Source organism: Apteryx rowi, unplaced genomic scaffold (assembly GCF_003343035.1).
Source record: "Apteryx rowi isolate R43461 unplaced genomic scaffold, aptRow1 scaffold_1299, whole genome shotgun sequence".
In the NCBI taxonomy this organism is placed as follows: domain Eukaryota; kingdom Metazoa; phylum Chordata; class Aves; order Apterygiformes; family Apterygidae; genus Apteryx; species Apteryx rowi.
The window spans coordinates 63,643-77,374 of NW_020447529.1; the positions used below are offsets into that span (position 1 = coordinate 63,643).

The window sequence follows — 13,732 nt, forward strand, 5'->3', positions numbered from 1 at the left end:
TCATCCATATATTATTTATTGTATTGCTTACTTTTGCCTTGGGTAAGCTACATTATTTTAACAATGCTTTTGAAAAATCCCTGCATTATAGAAATTACAAGGTACTTGGAGTAAAGTTTCATGATTGTCAGCTCCTCCAGAGGTATCAACCATTATAGTTATAAACTTGACCGAAACAAAACTTCAGAATACAAACAGGAACATGCATCCCTTTGTACTCTCAAATGAGTACATCAGACAAAAACAGGTACAGCCACTGGAAAGCAAAACAAAACAAAACATAACATTGCAGCATAAAATTATTTTTGCCTATGACAGGCGCAGATTTTGTGTCATAAACTGAAAGACCCTAAGAATTATAATGAAGCTGCAGAACATCTGGAAAAAGAGGTGAGAGCTGGTTTAGCTCCAATCTTGAATACAGTTAAAAAGGTACCCTTCTAGCTTTTATCTCACAGCTCATTGATAATTAAACACAAAACCTGTCTTTATATTTAATACCAATATTAAAAGAGTAAAGGAGATAATCCACCAAAAATAACAGCTTTTGTCTGATAAAATCAAAACTGTCTTGAGTGTTTTTTTTCTAATGAAAAGTGAATCAGTGGTTCCTGGCTGTGCTGTGTGTCAGTACAGTGGAGCCCTCATTAGACTCTTATTAGTTGTTTATATATTATGAAGCACTTTCAGACTGCATCTTCTGCCAGTGTATTTTCACAGTTATAAAAAATAGTCTCTCATATTAAATTTATATACTGAAGAATCATGACCATACTCAATACAGAAAATACAATAAAGAGATTCAAATACATCAAATACTCTTYTTCTAGCTGAATTAAAAACAGAATGAGGCTCTCCATTTGAGATCACATTTATTTCAGTGAATCAGTCCAGAGAAATGAGTTGCTAATTGTGAAGAAAAGAACAGATAAATAACAAAGGTCCACCCCATAAGGAACATGGAAAAGAAAGGGAGAATTGCCAGGGGGGAAATTGCCCTATTAATGTCCGTGGAATTGTGACTATTACTTCTGTAGACGTGCTCCCGTGAGTGCTCGGTGTTGAAAAGAATTTGCCTTACACTGACATCCTTCTAAAGCTATGATACTTGAAGAAAATCCTCCAAAAAAAAACCCCAAAACCAAAAAACTGCGAACAATTCTACTTCATTTTAACTGTATCTGAAGAGAGAGAAAGAAGGAAGGAGGCAACATAAGTTTGCTTTAGCACTAAGTTTTAAGTTAATAATTAGTAACATTGTTTTGAGCTGTTACATGTTATGTTTTATTCAACAGTTCATAATTTTTTTAGAGGTACAATAATCCATAACACTGACGACAGCTAGGATAAACACAGTGTCATCTCTTGGTTAGGGATACATTTATTACAAACAAGTCTGTACTGTGGATCCCTTTTCCCCAAACTATTTTGACACTGAGCATAAAGTGTTGAAATAAATGACGCCCAAAGCATTGACATGTAAACTCTTTGTGCTTCATGCATAATTTATTTATTTCAATGATTCATATTTCACCGGGCATACTTCTAATACAGGGAAGGAAAAAGAGAGACTGAGACAGTGAAGCTAAAAAAATTGCAGAAATAAGCAAGTACTTTGAAGACTTAAAATGCTTAGGAATAGGTATTTGAAGGTAATGGGCAGGAGCTTATCTTTAAAAATGGCTCATTTACATGGAAGCCTAGTTAAGGCTTCTCTCTCTCGTTATCTTGGATTATAATTTCTCTCACCATAATTTTTCTCTTTGTTCTTTAATTATCTTGTCTATTAACTGTGCTTATGGAAAGCCATGATCAACTGATTCCAGTCAAGAGCCTCTGTCATTAATTCAAGGACTTTTCCCAGTGCTAGAGTCAGGCTAAAGTTATGTGTTTTCTTTGCTTTCTTCTTTTAAAGCGCCTAGAAATCAGGAGAAAAAAACCAAATTACCATGACAAAGTTTGTAGGGAAAGGTGATTTTAATTGATGATAGAGTTGGAAAAGTGCACACATTTTGTAGCACAGAAGTTTGAATATAAAAACAAATTTTAAACAGTAGTCAAGTTTCAACAGAATTTTATAAATGTTTTACTCTAAGTTATTTTAACTTTAATACAAATAGTCTTGTTATTTTAAATTTATTCTTTGCCTGTTTAACGTACCCAGAGGCAGAGAGTTATCTTTTTCTATCATGTTTAAATCAATGGGTCACCTTGTACCTAAAGAAATACCATTTTAAACAGTATAAAAATATTTTTTATGTAATGGCTATTTCATCTTGACCCTAGATGGAAAGGAAACATGACAAATGTTTAGAGAAATCTCAAATTGCACCTGGCACATACATTAATATTCAACATTCTAACTAGAGTCCTGAAATATGGTTAGGTCAAAAGAGGCTGCAGTCTAATCAAATAAGGGTAACATTAAATGAATCATAAATCGTTCCTATAATTGAAAAGGTAGAGGAACAAGAATAAAACCTCTTGTTCTAATTTCTAATTCAATGTTCCTCATGATCTTTCTAAATGAATGTGATGCCAATGAAAGACTTAACTTGTAATTCAGGTCTGAGCTACAGGTAGAAATTTTCTGCTGTTAGCATTGTAAGTCGACCAGTAATAATTGCTTTGGAGGATATTACACTATATTCCTACTTACCATGATTACATAGCAATCTGCTGAGAACTTTTCTAGGTAGCATACTAGAACTGGTCTGAACCCCTTATCCTTCTACTCAGAAGGCAATCCTACTTCCCTGCTTGTGAAAAGAATCAATTTTTTTTGTTTCACCTCCATCTTTTTCCATCTTTCCAAGCACATAAGCATAGACAACATTTAAATTTGGCTAGACAGGTCCGTATTCTGCCCTGATTTTCACCCTAGCTGATCTAATGGAGAGTGCACTGAACATAAATCCAAGAATCTGACCAGTATTACCTATTTGTATGTCTATAACATTTACTTAAAACTGTGAAAAAACAACCAAATATCAGCAGGAATAAAAAAAAATTAAAGCATCTCATTATACAGATCTGACTTTATTTTGCTTTTGTTCCAAATAGAAGCAAGGTTATCAAACAGCCTCTTATTGTGTACTTGCACAGAAGTCATTCCAGGCAAGAACTCTTTTTTTTTTAATTAACATTTTTATTATGTCAGACTTGAGTAAACGCAGGCATTTCAACAGACAAGAAAATTACAAGTGCCCCAGATTCTGCTACGTTATTGTGTCTCAGAAGAATGCTGCAGTTTATGCCAGTATAAAGAAGAAAGGTGACTGTAATGTATGCTACTATTTGAAACAAGTGAGAATTGTCTCTGGTGAAGCAAGTTCCAGCATAAAGCTCCAAAACAGCATTTATACTTATAACAATGAAAAATACATAGTCCCCCGTCCCCCGTCCCCCCAAAAAATATATATATAGCATCTATTTCCTGTCTTTACCAAATGTTCCTTCCTGAACATCTCTTGCTTATTTTCTTTTAACACCCCTGCTTTAGATATGGTAGACAAAGATTGTGAAGACACTGACATTTAAAAAGTTTGAGCCTCTGATACTCATTTAACCATGTCAGGGAGAGATGCTTGCRAATTTGCAGCCAGATTTAGACTGTTATAGCAACATTTCTGCTATACTTAAACTGAATAGCTATTGTATAGCCTCTAAAATTTAAGCACATACTTAGATTGTCTTGATATTTGCTGTATCTCATGAGGAATGATGTATGAGTTATTTCAGCCAAAGACCTTTGGTTGACAGATATATATACTGAGTGAAACTATACATTGAGTGAAAACATCATGTTCAATTCTTTTTCCATACCAGGTTTTGATATATGATTTTAACCATTTCCTGACTGATCTTAGTTATTCAGAGTAATAGCAGATTATACAATGTGCAGGTTGCTCCTTTGGTAACTGATGCTGACAATGAAAGATACAAGATTCATTACAGATAAAGTTTTGAAGTTTGTTTTCAGTCAACACAAGAGCAAAATATACTCTGTAAACCCATGCAAAAAGTTTGCAGGCAGTCTTTACAAGAGCTGAGTAGCTCAAGGTGACATGCTGATCTCTTTGTACCTGTGTTATGCCTATGTGCTGTAGGTTTGCATTACACCCTCTGTTCTCAGAACACAGATCCTGCTGCTTGCTCTCTAGCCATGGTTTGGTAGGAGATCCTTTTAGAAAGTTGCTGAGACTCCATATATCACTTCAAGGTTTTTTTATTTTTTTGCTTTAGAAGTACTGACAAAGAAAGTGGCATTAATTAAACAGACCACAGACTCCAGTAACTGTTTTAACATAATACTATACTCCTTTTTCTGAATGTTGGAAAAGGATATGAGCAAGCAAGAAACAAGAGATTACGTGATTTGCCTGCTTGCATTTTTCTCCGACTAATGGGCCACAATGCTAGAACACACATACTACAGCTCTGCTCTTACAAGTGCCATCCAAATTTTACACAGATGCATAAATCAATGAACACAATATTTTAATTAATATAAAGATTCAAGGAGAAGTCAACTTCCACTGCTGGCCTCCATCTTTACACGCCTTAAAGGAGCATAAAGCTGTCCCAGGCTGCTTGCAGCAGCAACTGTATGTTCCTCTTCTGTACGAGCAGCTGCAAGCCACATATAAGCAAACTGCCTAGTAGTCACATCCCATCATTTTACTGTTACTTTATGGTGTTAGYCATCCTGAGTTCTCTCCAGGGTTGGAGAGGGACAATCACCTTTTCCTCAGCACAAGAGTGACTTATTTGCTCAGTCCACTGTAAGATCCAGTCAAATACTATGGTCCCTCAACTTTATAAAGAGCATGAGGGAGAAAGCACCATTGCAATAGCAATGACAACAGGCACTGGAAGAAGAATTCCTAAGCGGGGAGTCAAAACACTTTCAGCAGGGGCACATCCAGCATGAACTGCATCTCCCTCAAAAATCATCGATTCGAAGCAGTGGCTGCCATCCTGCACCGTTAGCTGTACGAATGGGCAATGTGCCCTCGTGCTGAACTCTATTGATCTGCACAAAGCTTAGGACAGACACAGCTGTGCATTTGAATAGACCATGAGGCAGAGCCAACGAGGCTTCATAGACAAAAATCAATTTGTTATGTTTTTTTTTTTTAAAAATGGGAGGGCAGAACATAAACCCTCACATTTCAAGTTTTAAACAAATCCCTAAGTAACAGGGATTAGAATGAAGACCACTTTACAGGTGCACACAGGGAATTCTGGGATGTTCCTCTGCAGTGTTTGATACAGACCATAGCTGGGAGTGAAAGCAACCCTACTAACCCTGATSTAGTCCAGCAATTCCCATCTTCATAAAGGAATGCAACCATCAGTACTGCTGAAGCAGACAGCTTTTAAATCAGCCCAGACTTACATTAGGCAATAATTAAAGACAGAAAGAAAATAAGTATCACCTCAGTAGAGCTGTTCAATAGAGTAATAGATATATTTTAAAATAGAATTTAGGATAGACACAAAAGCAAAAACCCTGCTCCTGCAAGAGAGGGTCTTGATTATATGTCTCTTCCAAGAAATGACATATCTTACAGCCATTCGTCACCCTTTTTTTTCTTCTTCTTCTTTTTTTTTTTTTAACCATAGTTAGGCATTATTTTACCACCTGGATATTCCTCCACGCTCTCCTGTCCAATTAGAGAAAAGGTCAGTCTGAAATAAGTATAAGTTAAGTTTATAAGGGCTGACAGAAAGACAGTAGGGGATGGCATGAATGCAATCATATTAATACTGGGTAATGCTTTTCTGCACATTAGCAATTCAGCTGTTGTGCTCAGAATGAGAATTAAAATAAAAACTGTGAACTTGTGGCAGTAAAAAGGTAAAACAGTACATCCACTGGTGCAGAAGGAAAGTGCAAAAGTAGCATACTGGAACAATATTCAATAATATTACCACAAGTAATAATACATGAGGAAAACAGTTGTTAGCATACCCAGCAATACACTGAAGCTATGACCCAGCAGGAAGGGATGATGTTTCTCTGCAGATTTCTAAAGACAGCATTGATTCACCCACTGATGTGCTTTTGTTCTCTCACTCTCGTGCTGTCAAGCTCCCATTGCACATGCCTTCTGCCTCATTTAGGTTCACTCCAAGTTCTTTTATCCCCCTAGGGGGCTGTCATTGCTAGGATTGCAAGTCCAGTCCATTTCATTTCTTGGTCAGCTATAATCAGTGAAGTAAAGCAAGAGCAAGACAATGATCAGAACTGCCCCATGATTATTACTCTTTGTTTTTTGACAAGTGGTTGAAAGCACATGGAAAAGCAACATTTGTACCTGCATGAATGCTCCCATCCTGACAGTAGGTTTTTTTCATTTGTTTTGTTTTGTTTTGTTCCCCCCCMCACCCCCAGCAAGACAGGAATCTACTGTAATTTGGGGTCCAGTTACTCCAAAAAACATGAGAGGAGTGGTACAAGACTCTCCCTGTATTATGCCTAATAGTTGAAATCATAGTCTCTACTCCCCACAGACTGCATCTGCGTTTTGTGATCTCTTCTACAGAGCAACATAATAAAAGAACATAGAAACACCATACCAGGTCAGGATATTTATTTTTTAGCCCCATATCATGTTTGCAGAATTGGCCACAGTGGATATTAGGGAAAGATTATGAGAATTTTTTATTTCTATAATATCTTGAGCCGGTGAGTTCTACCGTTAACTATGTTATATGGAAAAGTTCTGCTTTTAATTTATTTAAATTTACTGCCTAATAATATCTGTTTTTCCCTTTATCTATTTTCTGAGGAAAAAATGAAACTCATTCCTTCTTATCTCTTATTCCTCCTCTTCTATACCTCTCATGACAATAACTTCTATTATTCCCCCCCTCAGTTTTCTCTTTTCCAAGCTGAAGAATACCAGCTTATTTAGTTTTCCTCACACCCCCCTCCCACACTTCTAAAAATTCTCTTCAGCTTTCCCTAAGCCATCTCAAGTTCTAGTGTAACCTTTCAGAGGCTAGAACTGCAAGCAACAGAGAGATGTAGGCCTTTCATGTTTTAAACAGTGGCATAATATATATGATTTGATCCCTCTCTGTTTCCTAATGACTCCTATCATTCTCTTTGCTGTTTTAATCAACATGGGACATTAATCTGATCTTTTCACAGAACTCTCCATCATGACTCCAAGGTTTCCTTCCTAAGTGGTGAAACTAAATGCTGCCCTTGTCATTTGGTATGTCCTAGTACGGTTGATTTATCCCATGTACTGAACTTACTAAGTCTGAATTTTACATGCTGCCTCAGTATCTAACCAGTCGGTAATATGAGATTCTTCTGCAACTTTTTACAGGCCTAGGGACAACTTCTGAGTTAGCAAAGGCAGCACAATTAGAGGGATTACATTTCTAAAGCACTTTCCCAGCACCCTATTGATGGATCATTACAGTTTACTATGTGAATGAAGAAGAGGGAAGGACAAACAACTAACTTTAGTTCTACTTATATATATTACAGCGGGTATGTCCAGCTCTATATGGACAACTTTCCATGAATTGTTATGCAACTAGTCCTCTAAAAATGCAGCATTTTTAAACACTTTTCATACATTCATGCTTAGAAAGAATTTTTTGGAGCTGAATAATCTAGCTCTGCCCTAGAAATAGATTTGAAGTTACCTCATTTAAAGATGATCAAACCAAGTTGTCTTCTGTCACCCATTTGAGAGAGACATCTATAATTGAGGCAGAACCAGTCATGAGGCTCCGTATTTTTGGAGGGACTTGAGGTTTAGTCAGAGAAAATCATGGGTAGATTATAGTGAGCTAGTACAGCAGCACAAGCCTAAGAAAAATACATTTTGGCAACAGTTTTATTTGTAGCTATCATCATGTCAGTAGACACACTTCTAAACTGCATAAGCATAAATCCTTAAGGCATGAGTAGCTCATGATCCCAAAGCACATCTCATAGGAAATGGATTGTGAAAGATGTTCCCGTGTTGCCACAAGCACAGGAATTAAAAAAAAAAAAAAAAAAAGGAAAGAAAGAAGAGAAAAGAAGAAGAAAAGTGAAGCTCCAGGGAAAGCAAAATACATTGCTCAGAGTATGTTACAGTCATGCTATTGCCCAGGGCCAGCAACAGCCGGAAAGCACAGGTGTAGTGTCCAGCACTGTTACTGTTACCTGTGGACAGAAATCCCATAAAAGCAGCAGCTCCTTCCTCCCCTGCACATTTGGGCAAACAAGGCTCCAACATGCATTTCATCAGCTCTTTGACAGCACCTGCTTGTACAGAGGGGAATGACAGCATCAAGTTAAAATGCCTAAACTTTTTACCCAGAAATCCCTAAAACATTGAGGGCTGCATATTAGCTCCAAGTGGGTGGAACAGTGACTTGTCAAATAAAAAGGAGACAGGAAGAGATCATGGACAGAACTTTATTCAAAGGTCTCCTATGACATTGGTCTTATGCTGTGGAAAACTTTGCAAAGAGGTGACACTAACATATGGTGGAGAGCATATGGTTCTTTGCAAATGCAACAAAGAACCTGATAAGTCTTGTGATTTGCTTCTCCTTTTTTAACTCCCTCACTGCAACACCAATCCAGATGAAGTCATTAAATTTATGTTAAGTGACAGAACCTCAGGAATGATCCTGCTATTACTGCCTTGGGGACTGCAGATCAGACTACCTAAGTGCACTCAATATGTCTGTACTAACTATATCACACCACAGTGTAACCTTCCTAAAACATGAGAAATGTTCACAGAATGAGTGAATGCACAAAGTGCAGAATGGCAGCATCTGAGCAAATGTAACATTTCACTTGGAAAGATGAAATACGGTTTAGCATAATCTACTTAAAAGTCTCATACAGTGGTATAGAAAAAAAAGAAATAGCAGGAGTCTGAGAACCCCATTCTGCTTATAAATATAATGGGAAGGAAATATTTCATAATGCTTCCACCAGTGATACTACAAGACGGACATTCTTTAGAAATGATGCAGCAGAAATTAGTAGCCATAGTAATCTGTAAGGTTGATATGTATGTATTTAAATGAATATCAAGGTCCAGGAAAGAGGTTTTGATTCCTCTGACTGAACTAAAGATGAATAAAATGACTTGTGAGTGTAGACATCAAGTCATTTAACTAAAAGAGACATTTAATTAAATATCAAAGATTTTTTTTTAAATAAAGAAAATTGTGGTTTTTTTGCCCACAGTAACTTTCTGCTCTGCACCCGAAAATCATCAAAAATATTGACAAAAATGCCTGATAAAACTAATGATAAATAAATTTACAGCTGAGCCATGGATCTGGAAAATATCTTTCAGAAGTAGATGTTCCATAGCAACTAAAATATTCCAATCAAAATTTGGTAATAGAAAAGGATGTATAATGGGAGAGCTGGAAGTAGAGGGCTTCATTAGACACATGAATGATGACAGATGTTAAGAACAAAGCATATGGCTGGGCATATTCCGTATTGGAACCTAGAAGGAGATGGTTTGGGATCATCTGGGATAGTTTCCTTTCAAAGTCTGCCTTTCTCAGTTGCTGGGAACTTTTGACTTCTTTAGCCACAAACTTAACCTCTACACCCAGGTTTCACCTTATTCAGGTAATTTCAAAGGCAGCAACATCCCAGGATTTGTGTGTTCAGCGGTTTGATCCCAAAGGCTGGCATCTATAGCTCTCCTTTTATAAAATACAAATCTTAACTCCAGATACCATGCACTTGCTACTTGTTTACATGGCTTGTGCATACACTCTGACCCTGCCTATAGCACAAATATTTCATAGCTAGCTCAGTTAAACTACAAGCATCTTGATTTTTTCTGGTTCCAGCCTTTATTTACTCAAGTCTGTCAATAAACTTAGTTTTTAGCTCCCGTGCAGAGACCATAACCTGAAGCTCTCTCTCTAAGTAGCATGCAGTGGTCACGTCTACCCAGCCAGGCCCATCCCAGCAACTGAACTGGCACTAGAGCAGGCCTGGCGGATTTTAAAGTAACCTAGCAAAGTGTTTGCTCAGGCATACTGCTGCTAGCACAAAGAAATGTTACATTTTATTCTATGTATATGAAAAAGAGGGTTTCAATTACAGTGCAGTTACAATATTTTGCATTATACTTATTTAAGGGTCAATCCACAAAATCTCTGATGTATCTTAGTGCAATTTAAATAGAATAAGGTACGTAAGTCAAAGTGAAAGGACCATGAGATGCATAAAGGGTAGACACTGCGTCTTCAGTGTCAGTTGTTTCACTTTACAGATCCTTTCCCACTGGGTTGCACTATTTGCTCTAGCACTATTTGCTGCATACAGCTTAAGTGGCTTTGAAGGTCTTCACCCAGTATGCACTGACAGTCCTGGGTATGGTACAAAGCAGAGCAGAGCACAACCACTGTCATTCAAATCAGGCCTGACAGAGAAGGTTTGTACTATCTGCCTTTCGTGTAATAGCTCATTGCCAGGAATTGTAGGTTCCACTTAGCTGGACAGAAGCAACCCATATTTCCTTCCTCTTATGCCTGGCCATGGGGAAATTCCCTAATCCTTCTACAAAGTTAAAACTCTGATCAGCCATGAATCACAGAAAGAGACTGAGAAACCACAAAGACGAGTGCAGTGGTGGTCCTGTGAGCAGTCATCCTCCAGGAAGGGATGGGGTCCTAGTTCTGGTTCTTGCTCCAGGTAGTTACACCTAGCAAACTCCTCACAACACAAGTCTGGAGAAGGAGCGTCTCAGAATTCAAAGGTCCTGTAAAATTAAAAGTTAGCAACACTTCATGTAGTTAGAGCACTGTGACATCAATAAGCTCCACACATACCAGGCTATATACATATCCAAAAAGAAGTGATCTTGGCAACAGTTTTTGTTTACAGCAGTTTTCACTAGCTTATAAACAGAACCTCCTCCTACAGAGAGACCATTCCAGACCCTTAAAGAAAAACATAAGTTTAAAGAAGTGCACAGTAAAGAACAGAGATTTCTGATGAGGTTTACAGAAGCACACATTTCAGATGTGGATCACTCTCACAAAAAATTATGTAGCTGACATCTGGTCTACAGCATAATATGACAAGTCAGTGAAAGACTCAGGAGAGAAAGAAACATAAGTACATTCACTGTTAGCATAGAGGATTTGGTGGTGAAAGAAGGTAAAAGGGAACAGAGTTAAACAGAGTTAAACAGAGACAGAGACAGAAAACAAGAAAACAGCAACAAATGCCAATTTCTGTAGGGGCGTGTGAGGTTTTGCCATTGTCTCTGCAAAGAGCCCATATTTTCAGAGACCTCATTAGCATGGCCCCAGTTTGACAGGCAGGCTGACTGGAATATTCCTCAAAGAAGGCTGGTGATCTAGGACGTTTGGACATAATAGAAAGGGAGAATGTTTATGAAAAGACCAAAGATATGTGTGAAGCTAGTTACAGAAGACTGGCTATAAAATAAACAGGCTAGTTTGAAACACAGTTTTAATAAGTAAAAAAGACATCATACGAGGTTAAATATAAATTAGGGCTTTTTAAAAGCAAAAAAAAATGCACTCCTAACAACAGATAGGAAGTGATGCAGTTGGGAATAGCCTACCCAGAGTTACAATTATAATTGCAATGAAGAAAATGAGATTGATTTACTGAGAAAGTTCTTCATACTGTCAACGCAATTGTTTCCTAAAATAATGAAGGTACAAGAGGGTGAAGCTACTAATGGTCATAAGACTGCCCAGAGGAGCAATAAGCCTATAATCTGTACACAAAGGTTTCAGTACACGTTTATGTTTGGAAACCCTATTACGCTACAGAAAGAGCACAGTTAATTCTTTATTCTTTGAATTTTTCCAGATTTCTTATAAGGAAGAGAAAAACAAAAAATTAAGTGCACGTGTATGTTAAGAAAGCCATTAGCAACACAGTGTCACTTTACAGTCATTTTTTGTTGGAAAGGTACTTTGAAAACTCTGCTTGCAAATTACTACATTACACTAGTATATAAGAAATTATACTGTGATAGGATTTCCTGGCTGCTTGAATATTTAATCTTAAGAAGCTGAATCTAACAATAAGTTTGCATTTTCAACTGCATTTTGTCAAACTTTCTATTCCTTACTGTCTTGTTCACCTATGGCTACTTAAAATCTTTTAAAATATTTTAAATCACTATCTAAATCACTTTTAAATCACTAAATCACTATTAGAAGTATAGGTTGAGACTGAGTTTGAGACTAAGACACCTAAATGTAGGTGTTTGTGCTCCCATTATGATCAGTGAAGATGTGAACCTTGATTCAACTGGTGCTTCATGTCATCCAACAAACCTAAGGCTATTCACTATATTTCACAGGGCTTGCAGAGAAGATGCAGCTATGTGGATACTTTCTGGGTCAGCACTTGGAGGCCAGAAAGAATTCCCTAAATCATCTCAACTGGCAACAGCTACCTATATGTGAGCAAAGGAACTGAATCCCTAATCAATGTATCCTATTGAATGAATCAGCTGTCAGCCGTTAAGTATCTACTTTAGATGAGCTAAACTGTTCTGTAAGCTCCGCTAGTGCTGTAGGTTTAGATACTTCATGCCTATAGATACTTAATGTAAGCATTGAGGCCATGCCTCAGTTGCCTACAGGCATCTTGCAGCATCTGAGTTACCTTAGAATGTGAAAGACATCCTCAGGGATATGCCTATAGACACAGGGCCTATAGACAAACCCTTCCTTTCTGGAGAGGCTGTTGGAGGTCAGGCAAGATACCCCAGAACTGTGTTTTAGTCCAAACAGAAAATTTTCAAGGAAAGAAAATCCTCTAAAGAAGTCTGTCCTTCAGGAAGATCTGCAAATCTGTTTGCTTTGTAGCTCACTTTTACAATCATACAAAGCATGAGTAATTTCTTACTAATTCTTCTTTCCCTAGTTTCCCAAGTTTGGAGAAGTACTGACCAGGATGTAGATGCTTTTTAAGAATATTTATTTTATTAATGTACAATGAGACAATATTATTCTTGTTTCCAATCACTGGTATTCTTTGTTCTCTTATTCTTTCTTCTATTTCTGCATTTTCTGGGCTTATCAATGACTTTTTGTCACTGTTTTCAAAGACTCAGGTTTTAAGGACAGAAAGGACCATTAAATCATTTGATTTCATCTCTTGGAGAGAAAAGACTATAGAATTTCACTCAGTCACCCTTGCTGAACTAAGTCAACAGCCTTAACACAAAAGCATGCCAGCAGAGTGGTTTTTAGCTTTGATTTGAAGACATCATGGGATTAAAAACTACTGCTGCCCTTAGCAGTTTGTTCCACAGGAGACTATTCATCTTAATGGTGAAAATGCATGCCTTCTTTTTCATTTGAATCAGCTTATTTTGTCATCAGTGATTTTACATTCGCTTTTAGTCATTGACTAAACAATTTAATGCTAAGGAACCCTACCAGTTGAGCATCTATGCAGCTATGATTCCCTGCTGGCAGATCATTTTTCAGTTCTAGCAAGCTAGTTAGTTCTTAACCCATTTAAAAATGTTCTTTACTGATACTTCATAATGCTTACTTTTGCAGTTAAGATGTTGTATGTGACTAACAAAGCACCTAAGTAGATTGCTTTTTTTGCAGTTATTTTAATGAATTCCACTTCTAATGATAGGAAAGAATGAAATCATGCTTCTTTGACAAGGCTTATTTTCCATAATATTATGTTGACTGGTTTTAATTACTTTTCCATCCT

At 37.2% G+C, this 13,732-nt stretch overlaps 1 long non-coding RNA gene across 2 annotated transcripts; it reads right to left on the reverse strand.

The window, feature by feature from the left end:
• Positions 1-1,214: 1,214 nt before the first annotated feature.
• Positions 1,215-10,775, reverse strand: LOC112961167. 2 transcript variants are annotated; one of them, XR_003251946.1, is made up of 4 exons: positions 8,180-10,775; positions 7,672-7,837; positions 5,978-6,210; positions 1,215-1,918 (listed from the first exon to the last, which is right to left on the reverse strand). It is a non-coding gene; the product is annotated as an uncharacterized LOC112961167 (long non-coding RNA). The 2 variants fall into 2 exon arrangements; XR_003251945.1 differs by lacking the exon at positions 1,215-1,918 and having other exon boundaries at positions 3,021-6,210.
• Between the last annotated feature and the right edge of the window lie 2,957 nt (positions 10,776-13,732).